An 8,233-nucleotide genomic window follows, 5' to 3' on the forward strand; every position below is an offset into this window, starting at 1 on the left:
ACAAACAATACTTTGTCTATCGCACTTAAGGAAGGAGAAAGAATCGTTAACATTCATAGACAGTTTGACCAGTTCTCCATCTCGGTTGAATCCTGTAAGAACATTTTCAATATCCACATTAGCAGATTGGAAAATGTTTTCAACCATATCATGATAAGGGCCATTGTAGCTCTGGCCTCTCCAATCTAGACCAATGAGCCCTTTTTCAGCACTATCAATATCAAGTAAGAAGTGCATATCATGTTCAGTATCATTGGTGAATCTATCAGCTAAAAAACCTCTGAGACTCCATTTATTCCTGTCCTTCTCTTCCGTTTCTTTCAAAAAATCTTCGTTAGTATTGGGTAATTTGTTTGCTTTATTGTTTATAAAGCCATAAATGATATTATCAAAGAAATGCATTTCAAGTGCATTACAGAGTACTGAGTTTGGATAGCAATCCCAGTCAGCAGTAAGTTCTTTCACTAGAGACAACTTATGATCGAGTTTCCTTATCTGTACCCTGTTACCTCTGTAAAGAATACAAAGATCAGATTCGGGGTTGCTATTGAACTGCATTTTCCATTCCTTTCCACAATGTATCTTGTTAGCAGTAGCATTGTCTGGATCTATTATGTCAAGCATGACAAGTACATCTTCTTTCAGGACGAAAGCTGTGGTGTTGTGAACGCCTAAAGGAACTGAATCTTCAAAGAGAGAAATCCGTTTCTGTTTAAAACTTGATAAACCCTCTAATTCATAATCAGCAATAATACATGAGTCTCCAATATGGAACATCACATAAGTATGTTTGCTGCATTTTACCAAGCCCCTTATCTTCAAGTCAGCCAGTTTAATTAGCTCTTTATCTGGATGCACTGTTGTCCATCCTTTCTCAATATTTTTCATATTACATTTTCTACTTTTTTCTGGCAAATCAAAATCCCAAACTGTGAGCTCAATGCCATTCTGTGTGTCTAAACCAATGCCGGCAACCAAATCTGCACAGCAAAACAATTGAGGTGGTTGATCCGAAAGCAAGGCATTCTGGTTAAAAAAATACGTTACACTCTCCTTGGAGTATGCCTTAGAATTCTTGTCAATGCATAAAAGATGGTATGAGTTTTCTTGTTCATTATCAGCTAAGAACATAGTAAAGTAATTAGAATTGCTTTGGTGATCTTTACTAGCTGGTACCATTTTGAGTATGTCAAAATCGTTTATTTCATTTCCAGCCATATTCAAGTCCATAAAACTACCCATGTTCTTGGAGTAATTGCTTATTACAGAGTAATCAACAAATTTTAAAAGGCCCTCAGATGGTGATTCAAGGTAATGTAGCAAACGATCGATTGATGTTTCCAAACCCTTTAAAAGGGTGGGAAATAATTGTTTAATCGTGTTAATGGTGATACTATCCCATGCAAGTTCACTGTGGAGACAACGATAAAATATTTTGGTGATTTCAACAATCCTCAATATACATTCCCTAATCATGAACCGTTCCATAATTTGAGCATCTTTGTCTTCGGATATTGTTCCGATTTTGGTAAAAAGAGTTCTGTTATCAGAATATTTTTCTTTACTCAAATGACTGATGATAGATACCCATGCTATGTATGGCAATGTAGATGGAATCAATGATTGAATTCTTTCTATGAAAAGATCATTGAACATCCCAAACCAACAGTCAACTTTGTCTCGAGTATCCTTTGGGAAGAAAGAAAAACATTCAATGGAATTTTTCCATATACAAGTTGTCATTTCGTCTTTATCCTCACAAATTCCATCGGAACTTTCCACTCTTAACATTCCAACTGAAGTGATTTCCTTGAGGTAAAGAAGACTTTCCCAAAGATGTTCGAAAATGGGAATTTCAAGCTTCTCGGAAAGAAGGACATCAATATCATCTGGCAAGGCTGTTAATGGGATGCAGTGTTCAGATCTTATTTTAAGAGCACGTCTCATCCACTCTACAGGGAACTTTTTCGGATCAGGAAAAAAACGAGGTGGAAGGCACGTTTCTAAGAATTCATCTGAATCTGATCTACCATCAAAACTATCGATGGCATCACTATCATGATTATAGGCATCATAATCATACATGTTGTCATAGGCAAAATGGTCATCATAGTCATCATCAAATGGGTTGTAAATGTCTAGACCAGTATCATAGCCATTATAATATCGACTGTTCATCAAATAGAATTCAGCGATACTCATGACCTGAATTAATGAATCATTCGGTTAACTGTTTTATTTTTTTTTATTTGAAAATTCAATTGATTATTATATATATAAATCAAGCGTTACATTTCAGCCATGCAAAATTACAATGACATATTTTGATATACTATTTGATAAATGGAACTGCAATATAAATTGCTTAATGTTTGGCCGGATGACAACTAACTAAAAGAGAAAAATAAACTTGATTACATAATAATTAATTCGGCTGAACCAACACATAGCAAGAGCCACATTAACGTTGGGGCCGTCCATTTAAAAATAATAAAAATAAAAATAGGACTTTGTAAGGTTCCAACTTCCAATTATAGTGTTATTCGATAAAACTAGGTCACTGGTATAGCAGTAGTATGAAGAATGAACAACTGACAATGATGGGTGCCAAGAGGGGAGGGGCACCAACAGGGGGCGGTTTTTCACCAAGGGGGAGGGACGCCAACAGGCAACGTTACGCTACTGTAACAAGATGTATAAAATAGGCTGACATCAATCCCTCTTCAAAAGTTGAAAAACCCAGTTCTAGATGAAAGTTACAAACCCAGTTGAAATCGTATAATAATGTTTAATAAGTTTAAAGAACCAATGACTAGTATTAGGTTGTTAAAGTCAATATCAATATTTCAAACAATATACACATAATATAGCAATGACCCTATATTGTAATAATATATAACAAATTCACATCACAACAAAAAGCAGTTTAGGCCCCCATCCAACAAGCACTCCATGACCTTTTAGGGTTTAGGAGTGTTGATCAGGTTAAGGTCCAAATCACTTATTGCTGTGGGTGGAAGAGATCTGGTACCTCTGTACCCCCTGATAGAGATTATACAGGTTCTGAGTAGATCAAAACGCAGTCTGCGTCTGACAAATGACATCACTTCACAATACCGTTGGCCTTTCATAAAGCTGATCTTTACCAGAGGCGGCTATTGAGGGCGTCCAGGCGTCCGTGGACGCCTTAAAATTATTATCTGGTGACTGGTGCTTAAAATAGAAATAGTAATTAGTAATAGTGTTAGGAAATAACAAATCGCAATATAAAGGTCTCCATTTACCATCATACGTTTTAATGTAAGCGAACGCTGGCACGCATGATCTTTGTGAAATTTTGTGTTGTAGGGAGTCCAATCCTACCTCTGGACTACTCAGCCGCGCAGTTTTAAACATAGTTAATTGTAAACGTTACAAAGCACATCGTGCGCATCCCACTACAGGTAATCTATTATGATTTGCCTCGATTTGGGGGTCCAGGACCCTTTGCAATTTGACTGCTATATGATACTGCGCGGCTGAGATCGTACACGTGTGGTGTCCTGTTTCACCCATGTTATAAGTTTTTGTTTTTGTTTGCTGTCGCCTGTAAAGTGTTACACATTACATTTACAAGGCCCTGTGTGTAATGTAATCGGTAGTTTGGAGGGATCAGCTTGAGCCGGCTCCCAAGCTCCCTCCCCCCCCCCCCTCCAGTCCATCGATTGGACCCCCAACAAAACTGACAGCCAGCTCCCACGAGCCGCCTCTGATCTTTACAGCGACATGTTTTAGGAACTGAGAAGCCTCAACTGCCATTCCTCCTGTTTGATTGAAATAAATTTTCGTGCACATACAGAATGAATGGTTAATAATTTAATATATATGTAGACCAAGCTCTGTGCACGGGATGCTTCCTGGAAGAATCCAGTTCTTTTAGCGGGGCACCCTACCTAAAGCCAAATTGAGATATAATAATCATATTCCTAGGGAAATAATCAGAAATCGAATACCAATCAAATAATATGATATATAGGAATAGTAACCATATTTACTATGCAAAATGCCCCAACCACATAGTGTAAATTTATATAAAATTCAAATTCCATATCATCATTAAACCTCAATAGTCAATATAATAGCCCAAGCAAAATTAAATAACTTCTTATTATATACCTTACTGTCATACTACAAATTAATTAAACATTTGAAATCTGTTAACCAGAGAATAAATTTCTAAACCTAATGCAAGTGAAATAATTTAGATGCAATAATGAATGCCTAATGTGAGTATCATCTGTCAATGTCCTTGTAAAACAGTCTGCACAAGAGATATGAGTAACTAATATAGAAGAAAAAAAACAGGAAGTTGTCGTCTGTTGAAAAATAAATAAAATATCTAGAATATAAATTAGAATATAAAATAACATTCAGTCAATGTGTCGTCAATAAACTGTACAATTATCAAATGTTAAAACTGGGTGATACAGTCACCAAAACTAAATACTAAGTATAATAAGTTAATAAATTAAATGTGGTCTATAAAACTACCACTAGGTATAATAGGTCAATAAATTAAAAGTGGTTTATAAAACTACCACTGTGCGAACCCCTTCTCCAGTTAAAACATGTCAGTCATGTGGAAAATCAATCAGAATGGTAAGGTGGTAAAAAAGGGAATATCCTTTCGATACATCAATTATATATGCCTCAGATTTAAAAGAATTAGAAGATACTTAGTTATCGTCGACTAAGATTGCAGTGTAAAATTTGTCATATGAATTGTCGACGGTATAATTAGGGTCTGTTGTTATAGATGAGAGTAGCTGTTTCTTATACGAATCACTAAAGCTTCTAACATCAGGCAGATTTCGTAGATCTGTTAGAACATTATTCCAACATTTTGCCCCCAAGTATTGAAAGTTTTTATGTGATGTTGATCTATTAACATATAGGTTGCAGCTTTCGCCGCTCCTATTACCTCCTGATATGTAACTAAATTTGTTCATAAAGTTTGTAGGACAATTGTCATGGATGATTCTAAACATATAATTTGACAGATGGAGTTGTCATCTAAGATGGAGTGGTAACCATTTCATGTCTCTATGTGGAACGTTGAGAGCTATTTTGGCTACCTTTTTGTACAGAGTGTCAAGTTCAGCAAGTTTTGTTTTGCCAGCTCTACAATAGATCGTGTCTAAATAATCGAATTGTGGCAACATGAGTGCATTGGCAAACATTTTCCTATATTTAATGGGTAGCAGTGCTTTACTTCTATACATGGCACCAATTCTCTTCATGACCTTCCTAATAATATAATCTACATGGCTTTTGAAGTTTAATTTACTATCTAGAATGAGGCCAAGATATTTTGTCTCTTTGCACTCCTTGATTGTGAAAGTTACATCATTACATACATTGGTTAGTTCATCATGTTGATCAACAGAATCAAACAATAGGAATTCAGTCTTCTTTTCATTGAGTGATAATTTATTAACACTGAGCCATTTAAAGATTGTCATAAGTTCTATTTTCATGTTTATAAATGTGCTTCTGCAGGTTTGATCAAAGAATAGTGCACCATCATCTGCAAATAGAAAGGGCTTAGATAGGTTGCAGGCATAAATGATGTCATTTATGAAGATACTAAATAATATAGGCCCAATGATGCTTCCTTGTGGTACACCACTCAGAACTTCTAAAAATGAGCTTAGTTTGCCATTGATCCTAGTGCATTGATATCTACAAGATAAGAAGTTCTTAAACCAGGTTAAAGCAATGCCACCAATTCCATAATATGCCAATTTTTGAAGCAATATTTCATGATTCACTGTGTCAAAGGCCTTCTTAAGATCAAGAAAGATGATTCCTGGTTTATAAGACTTAGATTTACTCATATATATTTCGTCCATCAGATCGTACATCAAATAAGTTGTGGAGTGATTTTTCCGAAAGCCATATTGATGCCGGATGAAAAGTTTGTTCTCTTCCATGTAATCAGTGAGTTGCTTGCCGACAAAGTATTCTATAAGTTTTCCTACAAGTGGAAGGATGGATATTGGCCTGTAATTATTAGGATCATCTTTCATTCCTGCCTTATGGATGGGAGTTACTCTAGCTTTTTTACAAAGGGTTGATACAACACCTGTATTAAGGCTCAAATTGACAATATGAGTCAGTGGCTCAACTATGTATGGTGTAGCTTGCTTAAGTAAAAATAGAGGCACATCGTCATATGAGGCCTTGTCATTCTTGAGCGTTTTGACATACATTAGGATATCAGTTTCATTTATTTCTTGGAATCTATCAAATGAGATGTTAGAAGTTCTAGGAGGTAAAAAATCAGTAAAACTAACTCTTTCAATATTGGGGGCCTGGTTTTGTAATCTTGATCCAACATTTGCAAAATGAAAGTTAAATAGCTCAGGATCCTGTAGCACTGAACACCAGTGGTGTGAAGGTAGCCTTTTCTACATTGAGGACTCTGCCATTGTACTCACGTTTTTTGTTATTCTCGTGAGATTGGTACATCTGCGAGATGCTCTTGTCACTGTTGGACTTGGCTTGAGGGTGAAGTACCCTTAAATCTGTGAATGCCCTGTCCAGCGGCGACCAGAACGATCTCGCACTGATGTCCAATCTTGCACCATCTTGTCTTAAGTGTGTGAGGAACAGAGAAAAGCTGAGCTCCTGTTTCAACGTCTTTGCAAACAGTGGTTAGGAGTTCAGCTATTTTATCTCTGAGTGAATTGTGTCTTTGAATGTATTGTGTTAAAGTCAATACCAATGATATTAAATAATCTTTAAAAAACTTGTTCTACAAAACGAATAATCAGAATTGATCGGGTTTTGATATGATTGTATCGACCATGTGATATACAAGCAGATATTTAAATGGACTCGATATTACTGTTAAACAATTCTGATTTTCCAATCATAGTCCAACTCAATCCACTTAATAAAACCGATTTCACGCCTACACTTTACCTGGGGACCTCAGGCTATTATGTTCATAAGAATAGAGATTAGGCAGAATGACCATGACGGGCTGAGCGCGGCCCAGTAAGCCCACACTTCACTGTAGATGGCACAAAACACAATTCCATTTGAGGTACTGAAAGCTGAATCACCAAAGAAAGCGGTGATAATCAAAACAATAGAAAGAGACATTTTGAAAGTTTTTCAATAAACAAATGAAAAAGAAAGCGGTGATAATCATAACAATAGAAAGAGACATTTTGAAAGTTTTTCAATAAATAGAAGCTTTTATGTACGTATTCTTGACCCAAATTTCACAGTTTTACCTGAACATTTTACAAAAGGCCAATCTGTGATGTCAGTGTCAGTCACCATTTGTCATACGTTGTATGACCCGCCGCGCACGAGTGCGCGGCTCCCCTGTATCGTCAGCATAGTGAAACGACCGTGGGGGTAATACAAGTCACCATCGAGAAGAATTTCTGGAGAAAACTTGATGAAATAGGAAAATCTTGAAAATGTCCTACCAGACCGAAATGCGAAAAGACATTTTCATTGTCCATATGTCATAATATATATTTTAAACATTAGCCTTTCATAATTCAGTCAAAATAAATATGTGGGCACTTCTTTCTACATTGGAGGACTTCGCTGCTTCGACGCGCCGCGCAAACTAGCATTCTTGCTCTGCTTTGCAGCTAGCAACGATTTTGACGGATTGACATCGTCTTGATTGACGATGTCAATCCGTCGAGATCGTTGCTCTGCGAAGCAATAATGCTAGTTTGCGCGGCGCGTCGAAGCGGCGAAGTCCTCCAAGACATCGTCAATCAACTTTCTACAGTAATATTTTGGATATTTTATCTCAGCATGATACACTTAATAGTTTTGACACTCAAAGGAGTTACATGATGAAATTTAATAAAAAGTGTTGATTGACGATGTCAATCCCAAATCCATCGAGATCGTTGCTCTGCGAAGCAGAGCAACAAAGCAGAGCAACGAAGCAGAGCAACGAAGCAGAGCAACGAAGCAGATAGCAAAGCAACAAAGCAGAGCAACGAAGCAAAGCAACGTTAACGGGTGATACTCGTAAAATATTTGTTCCATATATACCGTCGACGAGTCCAACTCGGCGCGCGTCCTGGTAGGTTGTATAAAACCTACAAAGAGCAACGAAGCAGAGCAATTCGAAACAAAGCAACAATCGACATTACTGGGCCGTGCTCAGCCTGTCATTCCGCCGAATAATAGCCTGAGGTCCCCAGGTAACAAT

The sequence above is a fragment of the Bolinopsis microptera genome, chromosome 2 (assembly GCF_026151205.1).
Source record: "Bolinopsis microptera isolate Bmic1 chromosome 2, MBARI_Bmic_1.0, whole genome shotgun sequence".
Classification (NCBI taxonomy): domain Eukaryota; kingdom Metazoa; phylum Ctenophora; class Tentaculata; order Lobata; family Bolinopsidae; genus Bolinopsis; species Bolinopsis microptera.